The sequence below is a fragment of the Phyllobates terribilis genome, unplaced genomic scaffold (genome assembly GCF_046119375.1).
Source record: "Phyllobates terribilis strain yellow unplaced genomic scaffold, ASM4611937v1 Scaffold_9__5_contigs__length_417890890, whole genome shotgun sequence".
Classification (NCBI taxonomy): Eukaryota; Metazoa; Chordata; class Amphibia; order Anura; family Dendrobatidae; genus Phyllobates; species Phyllobates terribilis.
This window is the reverse complement of record NW_027362769.1, coordinates 67,640,478-67,661,235: the sequence shown is the minus strand read 5'-3', so window position 1 is coordinate 67,661,235 and position 20,758 is coordinate 67,640,478.

Genomic DNA, 20,758 nt, shown 5'->3' with positions numbered 1-20,758 from the left:
GGATCAACGGAAGAGTTCCAAAGGATTTTTAAACTTCAGTGGAATTCCGAGAACAATGGAAGAGTTCCGAAGCATTTTAAATGTCAGCGGAATTCTGAGAACAATGGTAGAGTTCCAAGCATTTTTAAACTTCAGAAGAATTCCGAGAACAATGGAAGAGTTCCGAAGCATTTTTAAACTTCAGCAGAATTCCGAGAACAATGGAAGAGTACCGAAGCATTTTTAAACTTCAGCAGAATTCCGAGAACAATGGAAGAGTTCCGAAGCATTTTTAAACTTCAGCGGAATTCCGAGAACAATGATAGAGTTCCGAAACATTTTTAAACTTCAGCAGAATTCAGGGAAACATGGAAGAGTTCCAAAGCATTTTTAAACTCCAGCAGATTTACGAGAGTAATGGAGGATTTCCGAAGCATCTTTAAATATCAGCAGAATTTCGCAAACAATTTAAGAGTTCCGAAGCAATTTTAAACGTCAATGGAATTCCGAGAACAATGGTAGAGTTCCGAAGCATTTTTAAACGTCAGCGGCATTGCGAAAACAATGGTAGAGTTCCGAAGCATTTTTAAATATCAGCAGAATTCCGCGAACAATTAAAGAGTTCCGAAGCATTTTTAAACGTCAGCGGAATTCCGAGAACAATGGAAGAGTTCGGAAGCATTTTTAAACGTCAGCGGAATTATGAGATCAATGGAAGAGTTCCGAGCATTTTTAAACTTCAGCAGAATTCCGAGAACAATGGAAGAGTTTCGAAGCATTTTTAAAATTCAGCAGAATTCCGATAACAATGGAAGAGTTCCGAAGCATTTTTAAACTTCAGCGGAATACCGATAACAATGGAAGAGTTCCGAAGCATTTTTAAACATCAACGGAATTCCGAGAACAATGGAAGAGTTGCGAAGCATTTTTAAACTTCAGCGAAATTCCAAGAACAATGGAAGAGTTCCGAGGAATTTTTAAACTTCAGCAATATTTCCGTGAACAATGGAAGAGTTCCGAAGCATATTTAAACTTCAGCGGAATTTTGAGAGCAATGGAAGAGTTCCAAAGCATTTTTAAACTTCAGCATAATTCCGTGAACAACGGAAGAGTTCCGAAGCATTTTTGAATGTCAGCAGAATTCTGAGAACAATTCAAGAGTTTCGAAGCATGTTTAAACATCAACGGAATTCCAAGAACAATTGAAGAGTTCCGAAGCATTTTTAAACATCAACGGAATTCCAAGAACAATGGAAGAGTTCCGAAGCATTTTTAAACTTCAGCGGAATTCCGAGAAAAAAGGAAGACTTCCGAAGCATTTTTAAACGTCAACGGAATTCCAAGAACAATGGAAGAGTTCCGAAGCATTTTTAAATGTCAACGGAATTCCGAGAACAATGGAAAAGTTCCGAAGCATTTTTCAACTTCAGCGGATTTCTGAGACCAATGGATGAGTTCCGAAGCATTTTTAAACTTCAGCGGAATTCCGGGAACAACGGAAGAGTTCTGAAGCATTTTTAAACTTCAGCGGAATTCTGAGAACAATGCAACAGTTCCAAAGAATTTTTAAACATCAGCGGAATTCCGAGAAGCATTTTTCAACTTCAGCGGATTTGCGAGAACAATGGAAGAGTACCGAAGCATTTTTAAACTTCAGCGGAATTCCAGGATCAACGGAAGAGTTCCGAAGGATTTTTAAACTTCAGTGGAATTCCGAGAACAATGGAAGAGTTCCGAAGCATTTTAAATGTCAGCGGAATTCTGAGAACAATGGAAGAGTTCCAAGCATTTTTAAACTTCAGAAGAATTCCGAGAACAATGGAAGAGTTCCGAAGCATTTTTAAACTTCAGCAGAATTACGAGAACAATGGAAGAGTACCGAAGCATTTTTAAACGTCAGCGGAATACCGATAACAATGGAAGAGTTACGAAGCATTTTTAAACGTCAACGGAATTCCGAGAACAATGGAAGTATTCCGAAGTATTTTTAAACTTCAGCGGAATTCCGAGAACAATGGAAGAGTTTCGAAGCATTTTTAAACTTCAGCGTAATTCCGGGATCAATGGAAGAGTTCCTAAGCATATTTAAACTTCAGCGTAATTCCGGTAACAATGGAAGAGTTCGAAAGTAGAGATGAGCGGTGTTCGACTAGAACTGTTCGCCAATCTCAAATTCGAGCTGTTTTGGGCGGTGTTCGAGTTGTTCGACGAACTCGAACGATTTGCAAAAAATTCGGCTGTTCGAGGTTATGTTCGATAACTGTTCGTGCACCAAAAGCGTGTCCTGCATGTCTGGCGCTATTTAGAGCACCAATCATGCAGGGATTATCTGCCACTCACTGTAATGCCACAGCCATGGTGGTTGTGGCATTACAGTGATTGCCCAAATCGATGGGAACAGTGCCAACAGTGAAACATGAAAAGCCGGCAATTCAGCAGCGGCATACACCGGTACCCGACAATTTAGAACCGAAAGAATAGAGCTTCACACATAGATTAGATAGATATAAACATGTCAGCCACATATATACGAAGTACAGTGAAAGTGCTGCTTACTGTACTTGTCATTTAGCGTAAAGGATTTATCAAAAAAAATAATAGTGTTTTCATGCACCGTCTCTTTAAAAAAGCCGGCCGGCAATTCAGCAGCGGTACCCGACAATTTAGAATAGAAGGAATAGAGAATCACACATAGATTAGATAGATAGAAACATGTCAGTCACATATATAAGAAGTGCAGTGACAGTGTTGATTACTGTACTTGTCATTTAGTGTAAAGGATTTATTTAAAAAAATAATAGTGTTTTCATGCACTGTCTCTTTAAAAAAGCCGGCCGGCAATTCAGCACCGGTACCCGACAATTTATAACAGACAGAATAGAGCATCATACATAGATTAGATAGATAGAAACATGTCAGCCACATATATACGAAGTACAGTGACAGTGTTGCTTACTGTACTTGTCATTTAGCGTAAAGGATTTATCAAAAAAAATAATAGTGTTTTCATGCACCGTCTCTTTAAAAAAGCCGGCCGGCAATTCAGCAGCGGTACCCGACAATTTATAACAGACAGAATAGAGCTTCACACATAGATTAGATAGATAGAAACATGTCAGTCACATATATATGAAGTACAGTGATAGTGTTGGTTACTGTACTTGTCATTTAGTATTAAAATAAAGGATTTATTATTAAAAAAAATTGGCGTGGGGTTCCCCTTAATTTTAGGCTCTAGCGGAGGTTAAGCAGACGGCTGGGGCAGATGTTTGAAGCCTGGGAAGGGGGTAATACCCACGGAGCTTCCCAGGCTACTAATATCAGCCCCCAGCTGAATACATAGCCTTTACTAGCTATTAAAATGGGGGACCCCCAAAAAAAATGACGTGGGGTCCCCCCTAATTTAATAGCTAGCAAAGGCTAGGCAGACAGCTGGGGGCTGATATTAATAGCCCAGGAAAAGAGCCATGAATATTGGCCCCCTCCCAGGCTAGAAACACCAGCCGTCAGCCGCCCCAGAAATGGCGCATTCATAGGATGCGCCAATTCTGGCACTTAGCCTCGCTCTTCCACGCTGCCCTGGTGCGGTGGCAGGGGGTAATAGGGTTGGGGTTGATGTCAGCTTATAATGCCAGCTGACATCAAGCCCAGGTTAGTAATGGAGAGGCGTCTATAAGACACCCCCATTACTAACCCCATAGTCAAAGATAAAAAAAAAACAAACACCCAGAATAAAGTCCTTTAATTGAAATAAAGACACAATCCTTTATTGTTCTAAATTAAACCATACTTACCGTCACGCCCATTCCAGCTGAAGCCAACGATCTCCTGCAATAAAAGAAAAATAATAAAGCAACCTCATCCTTACCTTTCCATGGTTCCCACGACAGCTTCAGCTCTGCTACATCGAGATGACAGGCTGGACCGCAGCAGAACGCTGCCATCCAGCCTCTCATCCCGCAGACACTGAGAAGCGCAGGCTTGCTTGCGCTGCTCAGCGTCTCTCTGTGACGACATCCAGATGAGCCGAGTTCATGTCCAATGAACTCGGCTCACCTCATGCACGTCACTGACAGCGTGGGAAAATTCTCAAGCTGAAGCGGTGAGTGCAGGAGAATTCTCCCACGCTGTCAGTGACGTGCATAAGGTGAGCTCATGTCCAATGAACTCAGCTCACCTCCTGCACGTCACTGACAGCGTGGGAGAATTCTCCTGCACTCAGCGCTTCAGCGTGAGAATTCTCCCGCTGAAGCGCTGAGTGCAGGAGAATTTTCCCACGCTGTCAGTGACGTGCATAAGGTGAGCTCATGTCCAATGAACTCAGCTCACCTCCTGCACGTCACTGACAGCGTGGGAGAATTCTCCTGCACTCAGCGCTTCAGTGTGAGAATTCTCCCACGCTGAAGCGCTGAGTGCAGGAGAATTTTCCCACGCTGTCAGTGACGTGCATGAGGTGAGCCGAGTTCATTGGACATTAACTCGGCTCATCTGGATGCCCTCACAGAGAGACACTGTGGAGCGCAAGCAAGCCTGCGCTTCTCAGTGTCTGCGGGATGACAGGCTGGATGGCAGCGTTCTGCTGCGGTCCAGCCTGTCATCTCGATGTAGCAGAGCTGAAGCTGTCATGGGAACCATGGAAAGGTAAGGATGATGTTGCTTTATTATTTTTCTTTTATTTCAGGAGATGGTTGGCTTCAGCTGGAATGGGCGTGATGGTAAGTATGGTTTAATTTAGAACAATAAAGAATTGTGTGTTTATTTCAATTAAAGGACTTTTTTCTGGGTGTTGTGTTTTTTTTTAATACTTTACTAGAAATTCATGGTGGTCATGTCTAATATTGGCGTGACCCCATGAATTTCGGGCTTAGGGCCAGCTGATAATGCCAAGCTGGCCCTAACCCCTTTATTACCCAGTGAGCCACCGCATCAGGGCCCTGGATGAGTTGGGTACAGCGCCAGAAGATGGCGCTTCTATGAACGCGCCATTTTCCGGGGTGGCTGCAGACTGCAATTTGCAGCGGGGGTGGCCCAGAAAGCTTGGGCCTCCCTGCACTGCGGATTCCAGCCCCCAGCTGCCTAGTTGTACCTGGCTGGACACAAAAACAGGGCGAAGCCCCACGTCAATTTTCTTTAAATTATTTCATGAAATAATTAAGAAAAAAAGGGCTTCCCTATATTGTTGTGTCCGGCCAGGTACAAATAGGCAGCTGGTGGTTGGGGGCAGCCCGTTCCTGCCTGCTGTAACTGGCTGGACACAAATATAGTGCGAAGCCCCACGTCAATTTTTTTTAAATTATTTCATGAATTTCCTGAAATAATTTAAAAAAATTGAAGTGGGGCTTCGCACTATATTTGTGTCCAGCCAGGTACAGCAGGCAGGAACGGGCTGCCCCCATCCACCAGCTGCCTATTTGTACCTGGCCGGACACAACAATATAGGGAAGCCCTTTTTTTCTTAATTATTTCATGAATTTCATGAAATAATTAAAAAAAATTGAAGTGGGGCTTCGCACTATATTTGTGTCCAGCCAGGTACAGCAGGAACGGGCTGCCCCGAACCACCAGCTGCCTATTTGTACCTGGCCAGACACAACAATATAGGGAAGGCCTTTTTTTCTTAATTATTTCATGAATTTCATGAAATAATTAAAAAAAAAGTACGTGGGGCTTCGCCCTATTTTTGTGTCCAGCCAGGTACAACTAGGCAGCTGGGGGCTGGAATCTGCAGCGCAGGGAGGCCCAAGCTTTCTGGGCCCCCCCCGCTACAAATTGCAGTCCGCAGCCACCCCGGAAAATGGCGCGTTCATAGAAGCGCCATCTTCTGGCGCTGTACCCAACTCATCCAGGGCCCTGGTGCGGTGGCTCACTGGGTAATAAAGGGGTTAGGGCCAGCTTGGTATTATCAGCTGGCCCCAAGCCCAAAATTCATGGGGTCACGCCAGTATTAGACATGACCGCCATGAATTTCTAGTAAAGTATTTAAAAAAAACACAACACCCAGAATAAAGTCCTTTAATTGAAATAAAGACACAATTCTTTATTGTTCTAAATTAAACCATACTTACCATCACACCCATTCCAGCTGAAGCCAACGATCTCCTGCAATAAAAGAAAAATAATAAACCAACCTCATCCTTACCTTTCCATGGTTCCCACGACAGCTTCAGCTCTGCTACATCGAGATGACTGGCTGGACCGCAGCAGAACGCTGCCATCCAGTCTGTCATCCCGCAGACACTGAGAAGCGCAGGCATGCTTGCGCTCCTCACTGTCTCGCTGTGACGGCATCCAGATGAGCCGAGGTCATGTCCAATGAACTCGGCTCACCTCATGCACGTCACTGACAGCGTGGGAAAATTCTCACGCTGAAGTGCTGAGTGCAGGAGAATTCTCCCACGCTGTCAGTGATGTGCATGAGGTGAGCTCATGTCCAATGAACTCAGCTCACCTCCTGCACGTCACTGACAGAGTGGGAAAATTCTCCTGCAATCAGCGCTTCAGCGTGAGAATTTTCCCACGCTGTCAGTGACGTGCATGAGGTGAGCCGAGTTCATTGGACATGAACTCGGCTCATCTGGATGTTGTCACAGAGAGACGCTGAGCAGCGCAAGCAAGCCTGCGCTTCTCAGTGTCTGCGGGATGACAGGCTGGATGGCAGCGTTCTGCTGCGGTCCAGCCTGTCATCTCGATGTAGCAGAGCTGAAGCTGTCGTGGGAACCATGGAAAGGTAAGGATGAGGTTGCTTTATTATTTTTCTTTTATTGCAGGAGATCGTTGGCTTCAGCTGGAATGGGCATGATGGTAAGTATGGTTTAATTTAGAACAATAAAGGATTGTGTCTTTATTTCAATTAAAGGACTTTATTCTGGGTGTTTGTGTTTTTTTTAACTTTGACTATGGGGTTAGTAATGGGGGTGTCTTATAGACGCCTCTCCATTACTAACCTGGGCTTGATGTCAGCTGGCATTATAAGCTGACATCAACCCCAACCCTATTACCCCCTGCCACCGCACCAGGGCAGCGTGGAAGAGCGAGGCTAAGTGCCAGAATTGGCGCATCCTATGAATGCGCCATTTCTGGGGCGGCTGACGGCTGGTGTTTCTAGCCTGGGAGGGGGCCAATATTCATGGCTCCCTTCCTGGGCTATTAATATCAGCCCCCAGCTGTCTGCCTAGCCTTTGCTAGCTATTAAATTAGGGGGGACCCCACGTCATTTTTTTTGGGGGTCCCCCATTTTAATAGCTAGTAAAGGCTATGTATTCAGCTGGGGGCTGATATTAGTAGCCTGGGAAGCTCCGTGGGTATTACCCCCTTCCCAGGCTTCAAACATCTGCCCCAGCCGTCTGCTTAACCTCCGCTAGAGCCTAAAATTAAGGGGAACCCCACGCCAATTTTTTTAATAATAAATCCTTTATTTTAATACTAAATGACAAGTACAGTAACCAACACTATCACTGTACTTCATATATATGTGACTGACATGTTTCTATCTATCTAATCTATGTGTGATGCTCTATCTTTCTGTTCTAAATTGTCGGGTACCGCTGCTGAATTGCCGGCCGGCTTTTTTAAAGAGACAGTGCATGAAAACACTATTATTTTTTTAAATAAATCCTTTACACTAAATGACAAGTACAGTAAGCAACACTATCACTGTACTTATTATATATGTGACTGACATGTTTCTATCTATCTAATCTATGTGTGAAGCTCTATTCTTTCTGTTCTAAATTGTCGGGTACAGATGCTGAATTGCCGGCCGGCTTTTTTAAAGAGATGGTGCATGAAAACACTAATATTTTTTTTAATAAATCCTTTACACTAAATGACAAGTGCAGTAACCAACACTGTCACTGTGCTTCTTATATGTGTGACTGACATGTTTCTATCTATCTAATCTATGTGTGATGCTCTATTACTTCTTGTCTAAATTGTCGGGTACCGGTGTATGCCGCTGCTGAATTTGCCGGCCGGCTTTTTTAAAGAGAGTGTCTTCTGAGCAGTTTGTCAGCTTTTGGACACCTTTGCAGGTGTTTTCTATGTGTTTCTATGTGTTTTTGTTTGCCTGCCATTGGTTTTATCGGTGTTCGACGGTGTTCTAAGGTGTTCGACGAACAGTTCGACGAACAGTTCCTCGAACATCCCAGTGTTCGACGAACCGAACCGAACCCGAACACTACGGGGGTGGCTCAACACTATTCGAAAGCATTTTTAAATTTCAGCGTAAATCCGGGAACAATGGAAGAGTTCCAAAGCATTTTTAAGCGTCAACTGAATTCCGTGAACAATGGAAGAGTTCCGAAGCATATTTAAACTTCAGCGGAATTTCGAGAGCAATGGAAGAGTTCCAAAGCATTTTTAAACTTCAGCATAATTCCGGGAACAAAGGAAGAGTTCCGAAGCATTTTTGAATGTCAGCAGAATTCTGAGAACAATTCAAGAGTTTCGAAGCATGTTTAAACATCAACGGAATTCCAAGAACAATTGAAGAGTTCCGAAGCATTTTTAAACATCAACGGAATTCCAAGAACAATGGAAGAGTTCCGAAGCATTTTTAAACTTCAGCGGAATTCCGAGAAAAAAGGAAGACTTCTGAAGCATTTTTAAACGTCAACGGAATTCCAAGAATAATGGAAGAGTTTCGAAGCATTTTTAAACTTCAGCGTAATTCCGGGATCAATGGAAGAGTTCCTAAGCATATTTAAACTTCAGCGTAATTCCGGTAACAATGGAAGAGTTCGAAAGCATTTTTAAATTTCAGCGTAATTCCGGGAACAATGGAAGAGTTCCAAAGCATTTTTAAGCGTCAACTGAATTCCGAGAACAATGGAAGAGTTCCGAAGCATTTTTAAACTTCAGCGGAATTCCGAGAACAATGGAAGAGTTCCGAAACATTTTTAAACTTCAGCAGAATTCAGGGAAACATGGAAGAGTTCCAAAGTATTTTTGAACTCCAGCAGATTTACGAGAGTAATGGAGGATTTACGAAGCATTTTTAAATATCAGCAGAATTCCGCAAACAATTTAAGAGTTCCGAAGCAATTTTAAACGTCAATAGAATTCCGAGAACAATGGTAGAGTTCCGAAGCATTTTTAAACGTCAGCGGCATTGCGAAAACAATGGTAGAGTTCCGAAGCATTTTTAAATATCAGCAGAATTCCGCGAACAATTGAAGAGTTCCAAAGCATTTTTAAACATCAGCGGAATTCTGAGAACAATGGAAGAGTTTCGAGCATTTTTAAACTTCAGCAGAATTCCGAGAACAATGGAAGAGTTCCGAAGCATTTTTAAAATTCAGCAGAATTCCGATAACAATGGAAGAGTTCCGAAGCATTTTTAAACGTCAGCGGAATACCGATAACAATGGAAGAGTTCCGAAGCATTTTTAAACGTCAACGGAATTCCGAGAACAATGGAAGAGTTGCGAAGCATTTTTAAACTTCAGCGAAATTCCGAGAACAATGGAAGAGTTCCGAGGAATTTTTAAACTTCAGCATTATTTCCGTGAACAATGGAAGAGTTCCGAAGCATATTTAAACTTCAGCGGAATTTCGAGAGCAATGGAAGAGTTCCAAAGCATTTTTAAACTTCAGCATAATTCCGGGAACAACGGAAGAGTTCCGAAGCATTTTTAAACTTCAGCGGAATTTCGAGAACAATGGAAGAGTTCCGAAGCATTTTTAAACTTTAGCGGAATTCCGAGAGCAATGGAAGAGTTCCGAAGCATTTTTAAACGTCAGCGGAATTCCCAGAACAATGGAAGAGTTCCGAAGCATATTTAAACTTCAGCAGAATTACGAGAACAATGGAAGAGTTCCGAAGCATTTTTAAACGTCCGCGGAATTCCGAGAACAATGGAAAAGTTCCGAAGCATTTTTAAATTTCAGTGGAATTCCGAGAACAATGGAAGAGTTCCGAAGCATTTTTAAATTTCAGCGGAATTCCGGGAAAAATGGAGGAGTTCCGAAGCATTTTTAAACTTCAGCAGAATTTCGAGAATAATGGAAGAGTTCCGAAGCATTTTTAATTGTCAGCAGAATTCCGAGAACAATTGAAGAGTTCCGAAGCATTTTTAAATGTCAGCGCAATTCCGAGATCAATGGAAGAGTTCCGAAACATTTTTAAATGTCAGCAGAATTCCGCTAACAATGGAAGAGTTCCGAAGTATTTTTAAACTTCAGCGTAATTCTGGGAAAAATGGAAGAGTTCCGAAGCATTTTTAAACTTCAGCGGAATTCCCAGAACAATGGAAGAGTTCCGAAGCATTTTTAAACTTCAGCGGAATTCTGAGAACAACGGAAGAGTTCTGAAACATTTTTAAACTTCAGCTGAATTCCGGGAACCATGGAAGAGTTCCGAAGCATTTTTAAACGTCAGCGGAATTCCGAGAACAAAGGAAGAGTTCAGAAGCATTTTTAAACTTCAGCGGAATTCCAAGAACAATGGAAGAGTTCCGAAGCATTTTTAAATTTCAGCAGAATTCCGAGAACAATGGAAGAGTTCCGAAGCATTTTTAAACTTCAGCGGAATTCTGAGAACAATAGAAGAGTTCCGAAGCATTTTTAAACGTCAGCGGAATTCCAAGAACAAAGGAAGAGTTCCAAAGAATTTTTAAACTTCAGCTGATTTCCAGGAACAATGGAAGAATTCCAAAGCATTTTTAAACTTCAGGGGAATACCGAGAACAATGGAAGAGTTCCGAAGAATTTTTAAACTTCAGCAGAATTCCGATAACAATGGAAGAGTTCCAAAGCATTTTTAAACTTCAGCAGAATTCCGAGAACAATGGAAGAGTACCGAAGCATTTTTAAACGTCAGCGGAATACCAATAACAATGGAAGAGTTACGAAGCATTTTTAAACTTCAGGGGAATACCGAGAACAATGGAAGTATTCCGAAGTATTTTAAAACTTCAGCGGAATTCCGAGAACAATGGAAGAGTTTCGAAGCATTTTTAAACTTCAGCGTAATTCCGGGATCAATGGAAGAGTTCCTAAGAATATTTAAACTTCAGCGGAATTCCGCTAACAATGGAAGAGTTCCGAAGCATTTTTAAATATCAGCGTAATTCCGGGAACAATGGAAGAGTTCCAAAGCATTTCTAAGCGTCAACTGAATTCCGAGAACAATGGAAGAGTTCCGAAGCATTTTTAAACTTCAGCGGAATTCCGAGAACAATGGAAGAGTTCCGAAACATTTTTAAACTTCAGCAGAATTCAGGGAAACATGGAAGAGTTCCAAAGTATTTTTGAACTCCAGCAGATTTACGAGAGTAATGGAGGATTTCCGAAGCATTTTTAAATATCAGCAGAATTCCGCAAACAATTTAAGAGTTCCGAAGCAATTTTAAACGTCAATAGAATTCCGAGAACAATGGTAGAGTTCCGAAGCATTTTTAAACGTCAGCGGCATTGCGAAAACAATGGTAGAGTTCCGAAGCATTTTTAAATATCAGCAGAATTCCGCGAACAATTGAAGAGTTCCAAAGCATTTTTAAGCGTCAGCGGAATTCTGAGAACAATGGAAGAGTTCCGAGCATTTTTAAACTTCAGCAGAATTCCGAGAACAATGGAAGAGTTCCGAAGCATTTTTAAAATTCAGCAGAATTCCGATAACAATGGAAGAGTTCCGAAGCATTTTTAAACGTCAGCGGAATACCGATAACAATGGAAGAGTTCCGAAGCATTTTTAAACGTCAACGGAATTCCGAGAACAATGGAAGAGTTGCGAAGCATTTTTAAACTTCAGCGAAATTCCGAGAACAATGGAAGAGTTCCGAGGAATTTTTAAACTTCAGCATTATTTCCGTGAACAATGGAAGAGTTCCGAAGCATATGTAAACTTCAGCGGAATTTCGAGAGCAATGGAAGAGTTCCAAAGCATTTTTAAACTTCAGCATAATTCCGGGAACAACGGAAGAGTTCCGAAGCATTTTTAAACTTCAGCGGAATTTCGAGAACAATGGAAGAGTTCCGAAGCATTTTTAAACTTCAGCGGAATTCCGAGAGCAATGGAAGAGTTCCGAAGCATTTTTAAACGTCAGCGGAATTCCCAGAACAATGGAAGAGTTCCGAAGCATATTTAAACTTCAGCAGAATTCCGAGAACAATGGAAGAGTTCCGAAGCATTTTTAAACGTCCGCGGAATTCCGAGAACAATGGAAAAGTTCCGAAGCATTTTTAAATTTCAGTGGAATTCCGAGAACAATGGAAGAGTTCCGAAGCATTTTTAAATTTCAGCGGAATTCCGGGAAAAATGGAGGAGTTCCGAAGCATTTTTAAACTTCAGCAGAATTTCGAGAATAATGGAAGAGTTCCGAAGCATTTTTAATTGTCAGCAGAATTCCGAGAACAATTGAAGAGTTCCGAAGCATTTTTAAATGTCAGCGCAATTCCGAGATCAATGGAAGAGTTCCGAAACATTTTTAAATTTCAGCAGAATTCCGCTAACAATGGAAGAGTTCCGAAGTATTTTTAAACTTCAGCGTAATTCTGGGAAAAATGGAAGAGTTCCGAAGCATTTTTAAACTTCAGCGGAATTCCCAGAACAATGGAAGAGTTCCGAAGCATTTTTAAACTTCAGCGGAATTCCGAGAACAACGGAAGAGTTCCGAAACATTTTTAAACTTCAGCTGAATTCCGGGAACCATGGAAGAGTCCCGAAGCATTTTTAAACGTCAGCGGAATTCCGAGAACAAAGGAAGAGTTCAGAAGCATTTTTAAACTTCAGCGGAATTCCAAGAACAATGGAAGAGTTCCGAAGCATTTTTAAATTTCAGCAGAATTCCGAGAACAATGGAAGAGTTCCGAAGCATTTTTAAACTTCAGCGGAATTCTGAGAACAATAGAAGAGTTCCGAAGCATTTTTAAACGTCAGCGGAATTCCAAGAACAAAGGAAGAGTTCCAAGGAATTTTTAAACTTCAGCTGATTTCCAGGAACAATGGAAGAATTCCAAAGCATTTTTAAACTTCAGGGGAATTCCGAGAACAATGGAAGAGTTCCGAAGAATTTTTAAACTTCAGCAGAATTCCGATAACAATGGAAGAGTTCCGAAGCATTTTTAAACTTCAGCAGAATTCCGAGAACAATGGAAGAGTACCGAAGCATTTTTAAACGTCAGCGGAATACCGATAACAATGGAAGAGTTACGAAGCATTTTTAAACGTCAACGGAATTCCGAGAACAATGGAAGTATTCCGAAGTATTTTTAAACTTCAGCGGAATTCCGAGAACAATGGAAGAGTTTCGAAGCATTTTTAAACTTCAGCGTAATTCCGGGATCAATGGAAGAGTTCCTAAGAATATTTAAACTTCAGCGGAATTCCGGTAACAATGGAAGAGTTCCGAAGCATTTTTAAATTTCAGCGTAATTCCGGGAACAATGGAAGAGTTCCAAAGCATTTTTAAGCGTCAACTGAATTCCGAGAACAATGGAAGAGTTCCGAAGCATTTTTAAACTTCAGCGGAATTCCGAGAACAATGGAACAGTTCCGAAACATTTTTAAACTTCAGCAGAATTCAGGGAAACATGGAAGAGTCCCAAAGCATTTTTAAACTTCAGCAGATTTACGAGAGTAATGGAGGATTTCCAAAGCATTTTTAAATATCAGCAGAATTCCGCAAACAATTTAAAAGTTCCGAAGCAATTTTAAACGTCAATGGAATTCCGAGAACAATGGTAGAGTTCCAAAGCATTTTTAAACGTCAGCGGCATTGCGAAAACAATGGTAGAGTTCCGAAGCATTTTTAAATATCAGCAGAATTCCGCGAACAATTGAAGAGTTCCGAAGCATTTTTAAACGTCAGCGGAATTCCGAGAACAATGGAAGAGTTCGGAAGCATTTTTAAACGTCAGCGGAATTATGAGAACAATGGAAGAGTTCCGAGCATTTTTAAACTTCAGCAGAATTCCGAGAACAATGGAAGAGTTCCGAAGCATTTTTAAACTTCAGCAGAATTCCGATAACAATGGAAGAGTTCCGAAGCATTTTTAAACGTCAGCGGAATACCGATAACAATGGAAGAGTTCCGAAGCATTTTTAAACGTCAACGGAATTCCGAGAACAATGGAAGAGTTGCGAAGCATTTTTAAACTTCAGCGAAATTCCAAGAACAATGGAAGAGTTCCGAGGAATTTTTAAACTTCAGCATTATTTCCGTGAACAATGGAAGAGTTCCGAAGTATATTTAAACTTCAGCGGAATTTCGAGAGCAATGGAAGAGTTCCAAAGCATTTTTAAACTTCAGCATAATTCCGGGAACAACAGAAGAGTTCCGAAGCATTTTTAAACTTCAGCGGAATTTCGAGAACAATGGAAGAGTTCCGAAGCATTTTTAAACTTCAGCGGAATTCCGAGAGCAATGGAAGAGTTCCGAAGCATTTTTAAACGTCAGCGGAATTCCCAGAACAATGGAAGAGTTCCGAAGCATATTTAAACTTCAGCAGAATTCCCAGAACAATGGAAGAGTTCCGAAGCATTTTTAAACGTCCGCGGAATTCCGAGAACAATGGAAAAGTTCCGAAGCATTTTTAAATTTCAGTGGAATTCCGAGAACAATGGAAGAGTTCCGAAGCATTTTTAAATTTCAGCGGAATTCCGGGAAAAATGGAGGAGTTCCGAAGCATTTTTAAACTTCAGCAGAATTTCGAGAATAATGGAAGAGTTCCGAAGCATTTTTAATTGTCAGCAGAATTCCGAGAACAATTGAAGAGTTCCGAAGCATTTTTAAATGTCAGCGCAATTCCGAGATCAATGGAAGAGTTCCGAAACATTTTTAAATTTCAGCAGAATTCCGCTAACAATGGAAGAGTTCCGAAGTATTTTTAAACTTCAGCGTAATGCTGGGAAAAATGGAAGAGTTCCGAAGCATTTTTAAACTTCAGCGGAATTCCCAGAACAATGGAAGAGTTCCGAAGCATTTTTAAACTTCAGCGGAATTCCGAGAACAACGGAAGAGTTCCGAAACATTTTTAAACTTCAGCTGAATTCCGGGAACCATGGAAGAGTTCCGAAGCATTTTTAAACGTCAGCGGAATTCCGAGAACAATGGAAGAGTACCGAAGCATTTTTAAACGTCAGCGGAATACCGATAACAATGGAAGAGTTACGAAGCATTTTTAAACGTCAACGGAATTCCGAGAACAATGGAAGTATTCCGAAGTATTTTTAAACTTCAGCGGAATTCCGAGAACAATGGAAGAGTTTCGAAGCATTTTTAAACTTCAGCGTAATTCCGGGATCAATGGAAGAGTTCCTAAGAATATTTAAACTTCAGCGGAATTCCGGTAACAATGGAAGAGTTCCGAAGCATTTTTAAATTTCAGCGTAATTCCGGGAACAATGGAAGAGTTCCAAAGCATTTTTAAGCGTCAACTGAATTCCGAGAACAATGGAAGAGTTCCGAAGCATTTTTAAACTTCAGCGGAATTCCGAGAACAATGGAAGAGTTCCGAAACATTTTTAAACTTCAGCAGAATTCAGGGAAACATGGAAGAGTCCCAAAGCATTTTTAAACTCCAGCAGATTTACGAGAGTAATGGAGGATTTCCAAAGCATTTTTAAATATCAGCAGAATTCCGCAAACAATTTAAAAGTTCCGAAGCAATTTTAAACGTCAATGGAATTCCGAGAACAATGGTAGAGTTCCAAAGCATTTTTAAACGTCAGCGGCATTGCGAAAACAATGGTAGAGTTCCGAAGCATTTTTAAATATCAGCAGAATTCCGCGAACAATTGAAGAGTTCCGAAGCATTTTTAAACGTCAGCGGAATTCCGAGAACAATGGAAGAGTTCGGAAGCATTTTTAAACGTCAGCGGAATTATGAGAACAATGGAAGAGTTCCGAGCATTTTTAAACTTCAGCAGAATTCCGAGAACAATGGAAGAGTTCCGAAGCATTTTTAAACTTCAGCAGAATTCCGATAACAATGGAAGAGTTCCGAAGCATTTTTAAACGTCAGCGGAATACCGATAACAATGGAAGAGTTCCGAAGCATTTTTAAACGTCAACGGAATTCCGAGAACAATGGAAGAGTTGCGAAGCATTTTTAAACTTCAGCGAAATTCCAAGAACAATGGAAGAGTTCCGAGGAATTTTTAAACTTCAGCATTATTTCCGTGAACAATGGAAGAGTTCCGAAGTATATTTAAACTTCAGCGGAATTTCGAGAGCAATGGAAGAGTTCCAAAGCATTTTTAAACTTCAGCATAATTCCGGGAACAACAGAAGAGTTCCGAAGCATTTTTAAACTTCAGCGGAATTTCGAGAACAATGGAAGAGTTCCGAAGCATTTTTAAACTTCAGCGGAATTCCGAGAGCAATGGAAGAGTTCCGAAGCATTTTTAAACGTCAGCAGAATTCCGAGAACAATGGAAGAGTTCCGAAGCATTTTTAAACGTCCGCGGAATTCCGAGAACAATGGAAAAGTTCCGAAGCATTTTTAAATTTCAGCGGAATTCCGAGAACAATGGAAGAGTTCCGAAGCATTTTTAAATTTCATCGGAATTCCGGGAAAAATGGAGGAGTTCCGAAGCATTTTTAAACTTCAGCAGAATTTCGAGAATAATGGAAGAGTTCCGAAGCATTTTTAATTGTCAGCAGAATTCCGAGAACAATTGAAGAGTTCCGAAGCATTTTTAAATGTCAGCGCAATTCCGAGATCAATGGAAGCGTTCCGAAGCATTTTTAAATGTCAGCAGAATTCCGCTAACAATGGAAGAGTTCCGAAGTATTTTTAAACTTCAGCGTAATTCTGGGAAAAATGGAAGAGTTCCGAAGCATTTTTAAACTTCAGCGGAATTCCCAGAACAATGGAAGAGTTCCGAAGCATTTTTAAACTTCAGCGGAATTCCGAGAACAATGGAAGAGTTCCGAAACATTTTTAAACTTCAGCAGAATTCAGGGAAACATGGAAGAGTTCCAAAGCATTTTTAAACTCCAGCAGATTTACGAGAGTAATGGATGATTTCCGAAGCATTTTTAAATATCAGCAGAATTCCGCAAACAATTTAAGAGTTCCGAAGCAATTTTAAACGTCAATGGAATTCCGAGAACAATGGTAGAGTTCCGAAGCATTTTTAAACGTCAGCGGCATTGCGAAAACAATGGTAGAGTTCAGAAGCATTTTTAAATATCAGCAGAATTCCGCAAACAATTGAAGAGTTCCGAAGCATTTTTAAACGGCAGCGGAATTCCGAGAACAATGGAAGAGTTCGGAAGCATTTTTAAACGTCAGCGGAATTCTGAGGACAATGGAAGAGTTCCAAGCATTTTTAAACTTCAGCAGAATTCCGAGAACAATGGAAGAGTTCCGAAGCATTTTTAAAATTCAGCAGAATTCCGATAACAATGGAAGCGTTCCGAAGCATTTTTAAACGTCAGCGGAATACCGATAACAATGGAAGAGTTCCGAAGCATTTTTAAACGTCAACGGAATTCCGAGAACAATGGAAGAGTTGCGAAGCATTTTTAAACTTCAGCGAAATTCCAAGAACAATGGAAGAGTTCCGAGGAATTTTTAAACTTCAGCATTATTTCCGTGAACAATGGAAGAGTTCCGAAGCATATTTAAACTTCAGCGGAATTTCGAGAGCAATGGAAGAGTTCCAAAGCATTTTTAAACTTCAGCATAATTCCGGGAACAACGGAAGAGTTCCAAAGCATTTTTAAACTTCAGCGGAATTTCGAGAACAATGGAAGAGTTCCGAAGCATTTTTAAACTTCAGCGGAATTCCGAGAGCAATGGAAGAGTTCCGAAGCATTTTTAAACGTCAGCGGAATTCCCAGAACAATGGAAGAGATCCGAAGCATATTTAAACTTCAGCAGAATTCCGAGAACAATGGAAGAGTTCCGAAGCATTTTTAAACGTCCGCGGAATTCCGAGAACAATGGAAAAGTTCCGAAGCATTTTTAAATTTCAGCGGAATTCCGAGAACAATGGAAGAGTTCCGAAGCATTTTTAAATTTCAGCGGAATTCCGGGAAAAATGGAGGAGTTCCGAAGCATTTTTAAACTTCAGCAGAATTTCGAGAATAATGGAAGAGTTCCGAAGCATTTTTAATTGTCAGCAGAATTCCGAGAACAATTGAAGAGTTCCGAAGCATTTTTAAATGTCAGCGCAATTCCGAGATCAATGGAAGAGTTCCGAAGCATTTTTAAATGTCAGCAGAATTCCGGTAACAATGGAAGAGTTCCGAAGTATTTTTAAACTTCAGCGTAATTCTGGGAAAAATGGAAGAGTTCCGAAGCATTTTTAAACTTCAGCGGAATTCCCAGAACAATGGAAGAGTTCCGAAGCATTTTTAAACTTCAGCGGAATTCCGAGAACAATGGAAGAGTTCCGAAACATTTTTAAACTTCAGCAGAATTCAGGGAAACATGGAAGAGTTCCAAAGCATTTTTAAACTCCAGCAGATTTACGAGAGTAATGGAGGATTTCCGAAGCATTTTTAAATATCAGCAGAATTCCGCAAACAATTTAAGCGTTCCGAAGCAATTTTAAACGTCAATGGAATTCCGAGAACAATGGTAGAGTTCCGAAGCATTTTTAAACGTCAGCGGCATTGCGAAAACAATGGTAGAGTTCCGAAGCATTTTTAAATATCAGCAGAATTCCGCAAACAATTGAAGAGTTCCGAAGCATTTTTAAACGTCAGCGGAATTCCGAGAACAATGGAAGAGTTCGGAAGCATTTTTAAACGTCAGCGGAATTCTGAGAACAATGGTAGAGTTCCGAGCATTTTTAAACTTCAGCAGAATTCCGAGAACAATGGAAGAGTTCCGAAGCATTTTTAAAATTCAGCAGAATTCCGATAACAATGGAAGAGTTCCAAAGCATTTTTAAACGTCAGCGGAATACCGATAACAATGGAAGAGTTCCGAAGCATTTTTAAATGTCAACGGAATTCCGAGAACAATGGAAGAGTTGCGAAGCATTTTTAAACTTCAGCGAAATTCCAAGAACAATGGAAGAGTTCCGAGGAATTTTTAAACTTCAGCATTATTTCCGTGAACAATGGAAGAGTTCCGAAGCATATTTAAACTTCAGCGGAATTTCGAGAGCAATGGAAGAGTTCCAAAGCATTTTTAAACTTCAGCATAATTCCGGGAACAACGGAAGAGTTCCGAAGCATTTTTAAACTTCAGCGGAATTTCGAGAACAATGGAAGAGTTCCGAAGCATTTTTAAACTTCAGCGGAATTCCCAGAACAATGGAAGAGTTCCGAAGCATATTTAAACTTCAGCAGAATTCCGAGAACAATGGAAGAGTTCCGAAGCATTTTTAAACGTCCGCGGAATTCCGAGAACAATGGAAAAGTTCCGAAGCATTTTTAAATTTCAGCGGAATTCCGGGAAAAATGGAGGAGTTCCGAAGCATTTTTAAACTTCAGCAGAATTTCGAGAATAATGGAAGAGTTCCGAAGCATTTTTAATTGTCAGCAGAATTCCGAGAACAATTGAAGAGTTCCGAAGCATTTTTAAATGTCAGCGCAATTCCGAGATCAATGGAAGAGTTCCGAAGCATATTTAAACTTCAGCAGAATTCCGAGAACAATGGAAGAGTTCCGAAGCATTTTTAAACGTCCGCGGAATTCTGAGAACAATGGAAAAGTTCCGAAGCATTTTTAAATTTCAGCGGAATTCCGGGAAAAATGGAGGAGTTCCGAAGCATTTTTAAACTTCAGCAGAATTTCGAGAATAATGGAAGAGTTCCGAAGCATTTTTAATTGTCAGCAGAATTCCGAGAACAATTGAAGAGTTCCGAAGCATTTTTAAATGTCAGCAGAATTCCGCTAACAATGGAAGAGTTCCGAAGTATTTTTAAACTTCAGCGTAATTCTGGGAAAAATGGAAGAGTTCCGAAGCATTTTTAAACTTCAGCGGAATTCCCAGATCAATGGAAGAGTTCCGAAGCATTTTTAAACTTCAGCAGAATTCAGGGAAACATGGAAGAGTTCCAAAGCATTTTTAAACTCCAGCAGATTTACGAGAGTAATGGAGGATTTCCGAAGCATTTTTAAATATCAGCAGAATTCCGCAAACAATTTAAGAGTTCCGAAGCAATTTTAAATGTCAATGGAATTACGAGAACAATGGTAGTGTTCCGAAGCATTTTTAAACGTCAGCGGCATTGCGAAAACAATGGTAGAGTTCCGAAGCATTTTTAAATATCAGCAGAATTCCGCAAACAATTGAAGAGTTCCGAAGCATTTTTAAACGTTAGCGGAATTCCGAGAACAATGGAAGAGTTCGGAAGCATTTTTAAACGTCAGCGGAATTCTGAGAACAATGGAAGAGTTCCGAGCATTTTTAAACTTCAGCAGAATTCCGAGAACAATGGAAGAGTTCCGAAGCATTTTTAAAATTCAGCAGAATTCCGATAACAATGGAAGAGTTCCGAAGCATTTTTAAACGTCAGCGGAATACCGATAACAATGGAAGAGTTCCGAAGCATTTTTAAACGTCAACGGAATTCCGAGAACAATGGAAGAGTTGCGAAGCATTTTTAAACTTCAGCGAAATTCCAAGAACAATGGAAGAGTTCCGAGGAATTTTTAAACTTCAGCATTATTTCCGTGAACAATGGAAGAGTTCCGAAGCATATTTAAACTTCAGCGGAATTTCGAGAGCAATGGAAGAGTTCCAAAGCATTTTTAAACTTCAGCATCATTCCGGGAACAACGGAAGAGTTCCGAAGCATTTTTAAACTTCAGCGGAATTTCGAGAACAATGGAAGAGTTCCGAAGCATTTTTAAACTTCAGCGGAATTCCGAGA